Below are 14,718 nucleotides of genomic sequence, written 5' to 3' on the forward strand. Positions count from 1 at the left end.
TTAGCAATGGCATCAAAAGACCTAATGGCTCAGTTTTCACAAAAATAAATAAAACAGCTAGCAAGCTCTTTCGAAACAACTTGGACAGAAGTCATTTCTGAGCTAGCTGTGCTCTTCTATGCACACATGCATACTGTAATGTGCTACACTGGCTGTGCGATCCACGGAGAAATGTCATGTCTTCTCAGGGTCATGTTTAGGAAGAAAAATGGCTTTCACACACACAATAATGCTCGTGGACTCTTGGGCGTTGTCGCACACATTTGGGCGGCGTTGTGTGTTAATGGACAGAAAGTTCAAGCCTTCCTGGAGGTGTTGTTTGATAATTTATGATTCTGCATGGCACTAAGCTTTTTTTTTTTTTTTTTTTTGCATGGTGAGGGGCTTGGTTTGCCGCCAGATATTTACGTCCAGGAGGGAAAACGATATTTACGGCCGCATCTGTCGGCCTCTCTGCGGCTCTAAACAACAGCTAACCATCAATTTATTATCGGAGCGTGGGAGCCTCAGTAAACTCTGACTTGACAAAATAGGCTCCGGCTGACATTGTAAAAGAGTAAAAGAAGTATTACACCCGTGTCCGTGTCTGTGCATGCATACAGCTACTGCCTTGTCTCCGCAAATAGTGACTGGGGATGTTTATTTACTCGACTGTAGATAAGGGGGGAATGTTTTGGAACACATTTTTGAAGAACATTTAACAGTCTTAGATCACTATTATGGGGTAGGTACCGGGAATATAAACAGACACACACCCTCATGCAAATTACGTGGATCAGAACAAGAATTGAGTAAAAAGTATAATGCATGGTTACTGAACAAATTTTTTATTCATTTGACCAGCAATATGACTTGCTCAGTACATATGCCCACCGCGATTCTTTAATAACAATTTCACTCATTTCGGCATTGAATTCAGCAAATTTTGATAGTTTTTGCTGATCTTGGGGTCCCTGTGCCACAGCTGAATCATGGTCTCAATCAGTTTTGTTGTTTAATAGTGCAGTCCTTTCCGTGTAGTTGTTCCTTGATAATTGATGAATTAATTGAATGAAGTAAATATTAGAATGATAAGATTTTCTATTGGATTGACATTGGCGAGTTTCCAGGCCAATCTAAAACAGCTATCCGATTATCTTTGAAAAATGTAGTCACAATTTTAGACGTGTGGTCGGTGGCGAGATCCTGTTGAAATATTCCTGAGCCATCAGGAAATCTCTCTCTCTCACTCTCTCTCTCTCTCTCTCTTTTCTCTCTAACTTCCAAGCACTGCTTAGAACACATCATTCCTTCAACTGGATGCAGTGGACTGACTCCATGGTAACTGAAACAGCCCCAGAACATCTTCTTTTCACAATGTTTTACGGACTGATCGATGTGACATTCCTTTAGTGTGTCTCTGTCTGATCTTCGAACGTGCTGAATGCGTTGGCCTTGGATAAAAAAGTGACTTTCATCACTAAATATCACCTTTTGCCATTGTTCCACGGTCCAATTTTTATATTTCAACAACAGGCGAATAGCAGTGAGCTTGGTGATGCAATACCAAGAGGGATGATGTAATATCTCGTCAGTCACAAAACTTTGCCGGTTTTGTCACATGTAAGGGTTTGTCTTACCATATCTGGCAAAAAAAAAAACACTAGAGGCATGAATACAGATAGTCATGAACTTTGAATTGGGATATTTTCGATAATATGCCGAGAGAAATATAAAAACACAAAAATTGCCTGGTGATCCAATTAAATTGCGCAAGGGTGTACACAACATTGTGGAGGGACAACATGATGCTAACCGTCATTAAAGATGAAGTCTGTATGTAACGTAATATCATCTTTAATATTGCTGAGGTAAATCATTCACACTATGTGTTAAAAGACTCCATAATTTAATGTTTTTAATGCAATTGTAAGTGCTGCCGTTTTGGTCAGCAACAAAGTTCAAATGAGCTCAGCAGTTAACTGTTTAATGCCTGCATGTGGACAAAAGTGAGAAGCATGAACAGGGCTGATTACAGTTATCATTTGTATTTTTATTTTTTTCCCCTGAAGTGAAAAGAGAGGCATTGATTTGAGGAAGGAACTAATTGGGGCAGAATTGTTTTTTAAATTATGTTTGTTTGTTTGTTTGTGTAATGGATATTTACCAGGCTTCTGCATGCATCAGATCATGATGTATTTGCTGTTTGACTTGGTGAAGCAGCATGCAGTTCATTATCCAAGGCTACTATGGACATCCTGTTCAAAGTAATGAAACAATTGACGACAAGCACAAAAACAGACAAGTGCCATTTAGACCAAACATTTATTTTTTTTAAAAAACATGCATAGTAGACTGCCTAACACGGCATTGTTGGATTTTGCATTTCCTAACTCTGCTGATGTTGGTCTCAATCAAGTGGGCCAACAGGATCTCGAGGAGAGCAGCTACGAAGAAGAGAGCTGCGTCTCTGCAATCAATGTGCCCTCTTTGAAGCGTTTGAATTAAGGGTTAATTTAAAGTTGAGGGTTAGTTCAAGAGACTGTAGTTTTTGTAAACTGACCAGTTATTGTAAGTTTTATTCATAAAGTGTAACACCAGTTCAGTGTCATTTTATAATTATGTGAACATTTTTGGGCTTTGGGTTTTTCTTGCAGTCGTTTGCTTTTGCGATGAAATGACATCAAAGACCTATTTGAAATGCCTTTCCAATAAAATATTTTTTTCCATATTAGCCTCTTAATGGCTTAATTTATATTAACTTAGAAAACTGTAAATAAAAAATATGATCTTTGACCTGGAAACCAGAAATAATAAAATCATTTGACTAAATTCACAAAAAAAAAAAGGAGATGTGTGCTTTTGCATTTGAACTCTTCAATTGTATGTTCGTGATCATGAGGCATCTGAGTGTTTAGTATGAGTGCAACATTTCCATGTTAGTCTAAAGACTAAGGAATATACTACAAAGAAAGCTTTTGGTGTTTCTCACAATTCAATAAAATAACAGAAAATATTGTCATAACAGTTCATTTTGAATTAATTTATTCTAACAATGTGTTGTATTAACACCAATATTACAACCGTGGACCAGACTGAAAAATCTAACTTTAAGGCAAATGTTTCTCAATGGTAAAGTAGCTAGCATTCACGCGTCACCTCCTGTATATGCTCTGTGTCATTAAAAATTCATGCATTATCCATAGAGAAACTAAAAAAAAATAATTCTGACAATTATGGACTATAAACCCTCACCACAGACCTGCGACAGCTCCATCTCCCTGCTAAATGAGCTAAATTACTTCTTTGCTCACGTTGAGGCACACAATAGCTCCCCTGCACACAAGACTCCACTCCCTCCTGGTGACCAAGTGCTGACATTGACCCGGGACAGCGTGAAAAGATCTCTCGACAGGATCAACACACGAAAAGCCCTGGGCCCAGATAACATTGCTGGTCGTGTACTGAGGGGCTGTTCAGCTCAACTCACAGATGTCTTCATGGACATCTACAACACCTCCTTGAGTTAGGGTGTTGTCCCCACATGCTTGGAAGCCACCACCGAAGAAGTTGTTTCCCTCCTGCCTCAATGACTATCTAATGAAGTGCTTCGAGCGGCTAGTCATGCACCACATCAAGTCCCCCCCCCACCCCCTGACCTCTTCCAGTTTGCATATCGGTCCAACCGGTCAACCGATGACAACGTATCCACCTCCCTCCACTCTGCCCTCACACACCTGGACTTTAAGGACTCATATGTTAGAATGCTGTTCATAGACTTCAGTTCAGCATTCAATACCATCATCCCTCAACAACTGATCTACAAATTGGACCAGCTGGGGGTCCACACTTCGATGTGCAACTGGGTGCTGGACTTTCTGACAGGGAGACCGCATGGAATACGGGTCGGCAGCAACACATCCAGCACCATCACTCTGAACACTGGGGCCCGACAAGGTTGTGTGTTGAGTCCCCTCCTCTTCACCCTGCTGACCTATGACTGCACACTGACATACAGCTCCAACCTCTCCATAAAGTTTGTAGACAACACAACTGCGATGGGTCTCATCAGCTACGGGGAAAAGACAGACTACAGGAGTGAGGTGAGCCGCCTGGCTTGGTGGTGCACGGACAACAAGCACTCCCTAAATGTGGAAAAAAACAGGGAGATTGTTGTGGACTTCAGGAGAGGGCACTCCCAGCATGCTCCCCTGAACATCAATTTGTGCTGCGGTGGGAGAGTGCGCAGCACCAAGTTCTTGGGAGTGCACATCACCAAGGACCTCTCCTAGACCAGCAGCACCTCATAACTGGACAAGAAAGCTCACCAGCGTCTCTACTTCCTGCGCAAGCTGAGAAGAGCCAGAGCCCCAACCCCCATCTTGTGCTTGTTCTACAGAGGGACCATAGGGAGCATCCTGACCAACTGCATCACTGTGTGGTACAGAGCCTGCACCGCATCCTGCCGCGAGACTCTCCACCACATAGTGAGAGCAGCTGAGAAGATCATCGGAACCTCTCTTCCCTCCCTGCAGCACATTTACAGCACCTGCCTCACCTGCAAAGTCGTCCGCATAGCGGGGCATGCCACCCATCCATCACACAGCCTCTTCAATCTTCTGCCATCAGGGAGGAGACTGCGGAGTCTGCAGGCCAGTCTAGTGCCCGCACTCTTTTACTACGAAGCCACGCTGTTCTAATACGTGCAGAATGTGGTTTGGCATTGTCTTGCTGAAATAAGCAGGGGCGTCCATGAAAAAACCCCGGTCCTCAGAGCTGTGAGGCAGACGTGAGGCAGACGCTCTAACCAGTCGGCCAACGTGCCTCCTCTTTGTAGTGTATTCAATTAAATATAGGTTGAACATGATTTGAAAATCATTGTATTCTGTTTTTATTTATGTTTAACACAATGTCCCAACTTCATTGGAATTGTGGTTGTAAAAGTAAACTGTAAATCTTCCTTTGCCTGTGCACACCCTGCTAAAAAAATTCAATTAATTGGGCTGTTGCATAATTCTGCTGACTTACAAACAAAGCTATGAAGTAAACATAACTTCCTTGACTGAGGTGATAAAACTTTTCCATCTCTGCATTTGTGCACTTTTTCACTGCCCAAAGGGGAAATCCAAATATTGGTTTTAAGCAAATGGAGCTGAGATTTGAGGGGGTTGCATGATGGTGATGTAACCCAGAGCAGTTGGAGTGATTCAGCGCCTTGCTCAAGGGCACTTTGACATGAAACAACTGCCTTTATGGGAATATATTATGCAGCAAACAATTTCAAAACGATTATCACGTTATGAGCATTTGGCATGGAAATGATGTCGTGGTATACGCGTGGGTTGAGTTCCCACTCAGTGAATGGTTGCGCGTCTCTATACATGCCCTGTGATTTACGTGCCAATGCCCTAGGTTGGCCCCTCATCCTATAGAGTCCTGCCTGGGTAAATCAGGGCATCCTGCCCCCTGATGCCACCCATACTCTCCACCTCTGCCTCAAAGTGTTGGCTGATTTCGAACGTGACTCATCAAGTGTGGGATTATACGCGATGAGTCACGTCAGCCTAGGGATGCCCGCTGTGCGTTTCAAAGCATGTGTTGGCAGGAATACTTTACCTGGATAGCACTGGATGGAATCAGGAGAGGATGTTGTTGAGAGCAAAATCCCGCGGCTAAATATATCACCTACATTGCCTCGGGAAGTCAGAGAGGACGGACAGTTTTGTCTGTTTACTACAGTGATTTTTAAATTTTCTCTTAATTTTATGAGCTTCTGATGACCCTGGGAACTTCCTGCATTTTTTATTTTTGTTTGAACTTAAAACAAAGATGAGTGAAAGATTAATATTTCAGTTGTATTGAAATTTTGGAAAACTTTATTTACTGTACAAAACTTTAGGGATCTGTTTATTTGTTGAAGTTTTCATTTAACTTTAAAAGACACGCTGCTAAGCCTTCAGGTACAACACTGGTGGTCTGTTGGAGCAACATATCTAGACACCTAATATAATACCTACAGGCATATATTCTTTATCCTCTCAGAAGAATTACTACTAATACTGCGCCTTACTGAGCAATTGTGACCGTCTTTGTCATGTCTATCCGTATGTCTGTATTATACTACCCTCAGGTGGCCCAGGCACGCACACCAGAAGGAGCAGCACCATATACATTGAATTGAAGCAAAAAAAAAAGTGACAAAAACTGTTTAGTTCTTTACAACCTATTTAATTTTCATTATGTTTTTTTCGAACATTTGTAATGAGTGTTATTTTTTAATGAAAAACACATTACAAACATTTTTCTTTTTTGGGTGGAAGTGGAATGGATTGATGGCATTTTCTTTCATTTCAATGGGGAAATTTGATTTGAGATGTGTTTTGAGTTACGAGTGTGGTCACAATTAAACTTGTATCTCCACCACTGTAACTATAACTATGGCCTTAAACCAACATTAAACAGCAGCTGGCCGCAGCTCAGATAGTATTATTTTCTCCATGTTATCATTGCTGTTTTGTTAGTTCAGTAAATGTGAGGTAGAACCACATGAGAAGTATTCTTGCGAAAGATCCAAGATCCTTAAAGATCAATAAAGGAGGAGACACCATCTTTACACCCTTTAAGTTAAAAGCTTGCTTTCGTTATTTGTTTAGAGGACAACTGCATTATGGCTCATCATTGGAAATATAAACATTTGAAAAGTGTCATAATCCTCTAAACACGTGGCTAGAAAATTTATAACGGCGCATGTGTGGCAAGTGTTCATTATGTCATAACCAAAACAACCGTGGCGCACCACAGTTATTTGTGCTTATAACACTTCTCCAGCAGTGTGTACATTTAATTAACTATTGTTGTTTCCGTTAAAACACTTAAAAAATGTTTTCTGTGGAAAACGTAGGTATTGTATACTGTATGTATGTCATCACAAGGAAAACAACAATGGTGGACCACTCCGTTGTTGAACCTTTCTTGTCAAACTTTTCAACTCGTCAATAGTGATAATGAAAATCTAATTGCCCAGTTCACGACAAGTGACTTCAGAACACTGACACTGATGAGAAAGCTGCTGAGCTGACGAATCAACAAAGCATGAAGAAAATGTATTGATTGTTTTCCACTAGCCGATGTGCACCGTATATTATTAACGCTCAAAGAAAGGTGATAGCAGTTCCTCCTTCTCTAATTCTATTATTTCTGCCTCTTAGAGCTACTGGATGCTCTTAAAAGCCATTTGATCAGTGATTTGTGCCACCTTTATCATAGTGTACATTAGCATGAATTAGGTCATGCTAATTACAGCCAATACTGTATGTATTATACACATTTTTGTTCATTCCTGTAATAAAATTTTTTCCCCTGTGGCGGTTATGAGTGCTAAAGTATTATTTAAAATACAGTGACACAGTTTTAACAGTACATGCTATAAAACACAGAGAATAATAAATCTCGAACAACCCAATTTTGTTTTGTTAAACGGACCTGACAATGTGCTCATATTCCCGTGGCATCCTCCATCTTTATGTTAAACACAAACAAAAGAGGCATCACAACTCCCGATTGTATCGATCAGATTGTAGTGTAAACGGCGACACAAATGAGGAGGGGTACGAGGGGTGCCCACCTCCCATCTCTCATCACAGACTGCGGCTCCACCTTCCCCTCATTCCCTCAATACACCCCCACCCTCCCCCCTCCCCCTCCTCGTGTGCGGTGCCCGTCGCTGTGCAAAGCACGTGTGCCCCGCGCGCACATGTGGCTCGGCAGCCGACGGGACGCACTCCCGACTCGGATAAACCCATAACTAACCCCTCCTTGTCCCCCCCTACAAACGGAGTCTCCTCTTGAGCACCTTGGAATTTAACGAGCAACCCCGGCATGGAATGAAGCGAGGCGATTCGTGGCTCTTCTTCGCTGACGTTCCGGTAAGGATGACATCGCGCCTCGCTCTTCTTCTGCGCTCGATTTACTTGTCAGAGCACAGTGACAGGTGCAATCAGACATTCTGATGGCACACTTTACCCAGGATAGGGATGCTAATGTGGGGGTTTGCACACCAAAGCTTGTAAAATGTCTCATTTTGGACTTTGCATGGTGTATCTGATGTGAAGTGGAAGGACTTTAAATATATATTCTCAATTGTGCGGCGGTGCATCCATAACGCACAGTGTTTGAATGGGCGAGCCATCAAACCAAAACTGCTTTTATGTGACAACAACGGATTGGATTATTAGCCTTATAACTGTCACGCTGATGACAATGCCTTCTTCAAAGCTCCCCTCCCTCCCTCTTCCCTTGTTATCCTTCATTTTGTCAGCCTCACTCAAAGTGGATGCTGCTATTTCTGTATGCTGGATGAGTATATTTTCTCTCTCGCTCTCCCTCTAATCTCTGCGATTTTATCAATTCTCCGTTCATCTCCTCATCTCTGTGGAATCTACAGGGAGGGAGGCAGGGGACGGGAAGAAAGTGTCAGGATCCAGCCGTCACTTAATGAAAGCCGAAAAAGGAAGGAGAGAGATTAGTAGGGATAAGTATTCAGAGGGCAACGGAAGATGGATGGGAGGTCCGCAGAAAAGAGTACAAGGAGAGAAGGGGGTGGTGTAGGGCACTAACATAGCCGGGAAAGTGCTTTTAAGGCTCAAGAGTCGGTTTACTCACGTCCGAAAGGGGGGAACGTGATATTCCAGCCTTGATCCAACACATGGATGCACTCTGGCAGTGAAGAGCATCAATATTTATCACATTGCCCCATTTCAAGAGGAGAAAACATGATCGCTCCACCGGATGGGAAAAATAATAAAAGATCAAATTAAATCAGCCCCACCTTGGATTGGAGCTTTTTCGCTCATGTTGCATTCACAATTGCTTTCCTTTGATTTTCGAAATGTGCCACAAAAACACACCAGTGATCCAGTTTGCATCTAATGGGCTATTGTTAAGTAGGGGTACGATAAAAATATGGATGTTGTGATGAATCGCATCCAAGGTGTGTCTTTATTTTTAAATGACATGTATCCATCCAGTTAGGCTCCAGCATGCCTGCGACCCGAGTGAGGATAAACGGTAAGAAAATGGATGGATGGATGGATATCTATCCATCCATTGTTTTATACTAGCACACAAGGTGAGCTAAAGCCCACTCCAGCAGTACCCACTGGACTGTTCGCCAACCAATTGCAGTAAACTAGACAGTTTTTTTCAACAATTGAAGACAGTTCCCAGGTGTCTCTTTTTGGAGCGTGGCTGAAATATGCCTGTTTTAAGGGGGCGGTCCTGTCTCATGTAGATGAAACACTGCTCACACCGCCCCACTCTACTGTGGCATGTACCAATGCCAGAACAGCTTCCATTACCATGACTGATGACAATGGGCACAGCTTGGGTGTGGTTACTTGTGGCTTAGACTTCTGTAAAAATGGGTCCCTTGGTAAGACCAGTTGAAAACCTCTGATTGTCTCATCTCTTACGATACAATATCCATACACAATCTCTAAATATCGTCCAATGGTGCCTTGAAATACAAGTGACCCGACTGATAAGATTTACGAGCTATGCTAATTATTTTCTTTGCCTTGCGAGCAAAACTTCAAGTCAACAAGCACTGTACGGACAGTGAACTACACTCAACTAACTTCACAACAAGTAGCAGTTTGGCAGATAGTCAATAAATCTTCAAAAAAGAGGCTTCAAGCTATTTATTGCCACTCCCAGTTGAAGTTTTAGACAATTACATGTTTTGTATATAAAACAACCACACAACTTTGCCTTCTGCTAGCTTGATGCTGACACACAATGCAAAACATTGTAGACGGCCTACTGAATAACATTGATAGTCGTGGTGTTATGTGAAAAAATATATTGACGATATCGAGTTACCCTGTATTCCTACCCTTATTGTTCAGTACCGTATTTTCACGACCATAAGGCGCACTTAAAAGTCTTCTCCAAAATGGACGGGGCGCCTTATAATGTGGCGCGCCTTATGTGTGCACCGAGTTCCAAAATCTGTAAATGTTGTTGTGTGACTTTAATGAGCAGTAAGCTTGACTGACTGGGAGCATTTCCTGCTGACACACTGCTTATATAGAGGAACGCGGACGTGACTGAGGACAGCATGCGGACGTAAAGGGAGAAGGGTGCGCGTGACAGAGTACGCTAAAGACACGCCCCCAGTAGGTATATAGTTCCGGTATGTGCATCGGTTTGGCAAAGGACCCCCGAAAATGGCACCTACGAAGAGACACGCTTTTACGAAGCACAGTTTAAACTGCAAGCTATTAGTTACGCGGACGAACATGGGAATCGAGCAGCTGCGAGAGAATTCAAGATCAACGAATCCATGGTTCGCAAGTGGAGGAAGCAGGAAAACGAGCTTTGCCAAGTCAAGAAGACGAAGCTGAGTTTCCGTGGAAACAAGGCGAGCAATGGATTAATGAGCAAATAACAGCCCGGAGAAGCGTCTCTACAGTCACCATTCGACTGAGTGCAATAACTCTGAGCTTGCCATCATTCCGGGAGGCTTGACGAACCGCTGGACATCCGTCTAAACAGGGCGTTCAAAGTGAAGTTGTGAGCGGCGTGGGATCCATGGATGACAGATGGCGAACACAGCTTTACTAAGACTAGGAGGCAACGCCGGGCGAGTTACGCCACAATTTGTGAATGGATTGTGGATGCTTGGGCTAACGTGTCTGCTTGCACTGTTGTTCGAGCTTTCGTAAAAGCCGGCATCATTTCTGAGGAGCCGCACGGCAACGAGACTGACTCCGACAATGACGAGAGGGAACCTGGCGTGTTTGATGGAGAACTTGCCCAGCTGTTCATTTCGGATACAGAAGACCAGGACTTTGATGGATTTGTGGATGAGGATTGATCAAAAAATAACGTGAGTACATTGTTAAATACTTCAATAAAGTACAACCGAACGCAGTTTTGCTCCTGCTGCCTTTTTAAAAACATTGTTTTAGCGCGCATGCATGCTACCGTATGTTTTAAGGTAGCATATGTTTTACCATCCCTGCGCCCAATAATACGGTGCGCCTTATGTATGTGTTAAATACAGAAATAGACTCCGTAACTGAGACTGCACCTTTTAATACGGTGCACCTTCTGGTCGTGAAAATATGGTATACAGAATGACACAACGTCTAAATATTTATCAATCATGTGTATGATTTGAACCGCCAATCAGTGGTCAGTGTTGCTTGCCAAGAGCTCTATTTTCTATAAGAATGCCGTAAACGCATGAACAATGTGGTGAAGTGCGACTGTCAACCAAGTCATTTCTATAGCCCTTTGCTGTAAAGTGAGCAAGTCATGTGGTCCAAGGGTGACTCACAGTGTAGCACCCATGAATGGCCGCCCCTCCCACCCACGACTTGTCCCCATCAGCCTTTCCCTCCAATTGCCCTGATGCTGCCCTCTGCCAAAATGAGGACCTAACAGCTCATTTTATGCACAATTTTTCTCCAGGCCGTTGCCGCAAATAATGGTCGTTACCGATGTGGCTTTATGATTGAGCCTGATGCATGAAATGAACTTGGCAATTTCGTCATGGCGAATCACACTTAATGATGTCCGAATGTGGGCTCCACTCTCATTACTGCCTCCTGGAAACACCACTATTGGCGTATTTTCATCTGCAAGGGAAAATGGTTTAAAAACAAATTAAAGACCACCAAAAAAAATACATAGTGGAAAACTCAAAAAATCTTGATTTTTATTATTTATTGAAATATACATAAGTAAAATATGTTTAGAACTATTTTAAATGTGGTGTTTCAAGCTAAATTTAAATAAAATAGTGAACCATCCATCCATCCATCCATTTTCTGAGCCGCTTCTCCTCACTAGGGTCGCGGGCGTGCTGGAGCCTATCCCAGCTGTCATCGGGCAGGAGGCGGGATACACCCTGAACTGGTTGCCAGCCAATTGCAGGGCACATAGAAACTAACAACCATTTGCACTCACAGTCATGCCTACAGGCAATTTAGAGTCTCCAATTAATGCATGTTTTTGGGATGTGGGAGGAAACCGGAGCACCCGGAGAAAACCCACGCAGGCACGGGGAGAACATGCAAACTCCACACAGGCGGGGACGGGGATTGAACCCCGCACCTCAGAACTGTGAGGCTGACGCTCTAACCAGTCGGCCACCGTGCCGCTATAGTGAACCATTAATTAGCAAATAATTGCAGCTTATAAAGAGAAAAGGCGAAGAAGGAAAACGATACGATTATAGTTAATGCATTAGAAGCATCTCCTTATATCTATATCTATCAATCTATTGATCCATTGATTAATCTATCTTCCTAATGTACCTAATCTTTCTCCATCCATCCCTCCATCCAGCCATCTATCCATGCATCCATCCATGCACCCAGAACAATGCATTACATCTAATAGTTTGGGGGGCTGAAAACAAAACCCTGAGGAACTCCAATCCATTTTACAGATGGCTTAACACATAACAAAAAATGGTCCGGATCAGGACTATCAAGAAACATATCTTACACTGTAAAAACACCAAATGACTCATGTTTAATTAAAGTTATTATTTTTTTTAGTCTCATAGTCGATGATGAATATTGCAACTGCCACTGATATGAACATGCCCTGTGTTTAACACAGATAAGAGATGAAGTGCAGTGCAATCATTTGCATGTGCTAATCAGATGTGAGGCGCTTCCACATTAAAACAATAAAATAAAATAAATAAAGTTTTTTGTTTCCCAATTCTGACATCACTTTCTGCTCTGATTACACATCAACAACAATGCATCTCCGGCTGTAGTCGGTAGGCCTAGTTAGCATTTGCTAATCATACGCTCACTGCTTTTAGTCTGACTAAAATAAAAAAACAAAATATAGTTGATGTTTGCACAACATCTTCATGACAGCTGTGAGTCAAACTGAATGACAATGACATTACAGCGGGTCACTTCCCTTTCCTAATTGTTTAATATTTGTAATGTTTTATGTAATATGTACATAATTCAGGGTTATGCTAATGAGTTTATTTCAGTTTATTCATTTACTCATTCATTACATTTTGATTATAAAAGAAATCATAATAATGTCAAAAAAAATAATGAAGTAATAATAATAATTTCACAATTACTATTAAGGTAAATATAATTTTTTGACATCACATAATAACACAGCAATACGTAATAATGGTTTAGTTGGCTTTTCTAACATAGTTGAAGTTTAAATAGTAGCGTGAGCACCAATAATAGCAACTAATGTTCTGGCATAGGATTAATAAAAGAATAATGTGTGTCGGAAGAAAAAAAAAATCTACATTAACAATGCATAATGGGCACCTTATCCTCAGTTAAAAATTCATAAATGTGTAATAAATGCTATCACTAGGTGTAATTGCATGTTGCCCTCATGTACAGTTTGTGGGACTTTGCCCTTACATACTGTTCATTTTCCATGCACACATAGTATGTTGCTGGTCAAAATGACTCTGACCTAGAATATCCTCATAATAATTGTCTGATCATTACTACAAGTAGATGGATGATTAATCCTTCATCAGTGTTTCGGAAAAAAGAGAACATCTATTTTTTTTATTTTTCACACCACACTTTTTTCTTTTGCCACATTGGTGGTCCAGTACTTGACTTCTGTTCCTTATTTTTAGTATGTATGGTAATTATTATGCTGTTTTACTCTTTTACTATTTCGATATCCCCCCCATGGCCCTTCAAGGACCCACAGGTACTTGTTTCTGCTGGGAAGCTGTGCAAATGTGGTGAAAACACAGACAGTTCACAGGACTGTTTCAAGCTCCCTCGTGAAAATTACTGCTGTCCCATAAAAAACACACACTTTTATGGTATTTACAGTTAAGAGTCCCACCGTTTTGGTTAATTTAACACACACTGGTGAATCTAAAATCCTTTAAAGTAGACGAGGGTCAAATTTGACCTGGAAAGCCTCAGTGTAACACAAATTTTGTAGCACCTGTAGGCTGTATACCTATTTTTTGTGTGTGGGGGGGGGGGTGTTGTATTTTGGGTCACTTCAAATTTCAGAGTGAAAGAATTAAGAAAAATTGAGGCTATTTTAATTGCTCTCAAAATGGGTCAAATTTGATCTGAACAGTATGCTAGGGTTAAGCAGTAAGGGATCAGTTCCGTCTTCATGAAACATACTTTACGTTTTAGTTACTTTTATACAGTTACAAGAATATTTTTTAAACGCCCACTTTGGTACATGTTCGAAGTTGCAAGTTATTTAGAACTATGAACAAATGCCGTATGCGAACAGTATGAAGTTAAATCAGTGGAATGCTCCACTGAGAGAAACTGGTAAGTGCAGCGCAAACATGATAGAATGGGGAACATTTGTTGTTGGTGAACAAAAACAACCAGTATTAACCAGATTTGTCTTTTGCAAATGTACACAAACCCAGGCCACGTTTTGTTGCATTGATGCATGTTTGTGCTCGTTTCCTTGCATGCTTGGCGGCTTGACATCACCATTAAATCTTTGACATCAGTCCTACATCACCACTCCTCCTTCTCTTCCTCCTTCTCGCAGCTGGAGATCAATCAGAACTAATACATATTTAGTTGAGACCTTTCTCTCAGCCACCCCACCCCACCCCCCGTATGTGTTTGACACACTCCAACATCCTGGAATGCTCACTCTCGATAAATGCTTGTGGGAAATATTCAAAAAGCTTCATCACTCGCACACAGCTTGCTTGGAAACATGCAGAAA

General features: G+C 41.7%; 1 protein-coding gene across 2 annotated transcripts in view; it reads left to right on the plus strand.

The window, feature by feature from the left end:
- Positions 1-14,718, plus strand: part of lingo1a (leucine rich repeat and Ig domain containing 1a) — a 135,688-nt gene that overhangs the window by 20,877 nt on the left and 100,093 nt on the right. Inside the window, exon 1 of one of the 2 annotated variants that reach the window (XM_061774044.1) lies at positions 7,711-7,904. The exons of the other annotated variant lie outside the window; for it this stretch is intronic. The gene's annotated coding sequence lies outside the window, so the exon portion shown is untranslated. Of the gene's footprint in view, positions 1-7,710; positions 7,905-14,718 lie in introns of those variants that run through there. 2 annotated transcript variants of the gene reach the window in all.

Source organism: Phyllopteryx taeniolatus, chromosome 5 (genome assembly GCF_024500385.1).
Source record: "Phyllopteryx taeniolatus isolate TA_2022b chromosome 5, UOR_Ptae_1.2, whole genome shotgun sequence".
Classification (NCBI taxonomy): domain Eukaryota; kingdom Metazoa; phylum Chordata; class Actinopteri; order Syngnathiformes; family Syngnathidae; genus Phyllopteryx; species Phyllopteryx taeniolatus.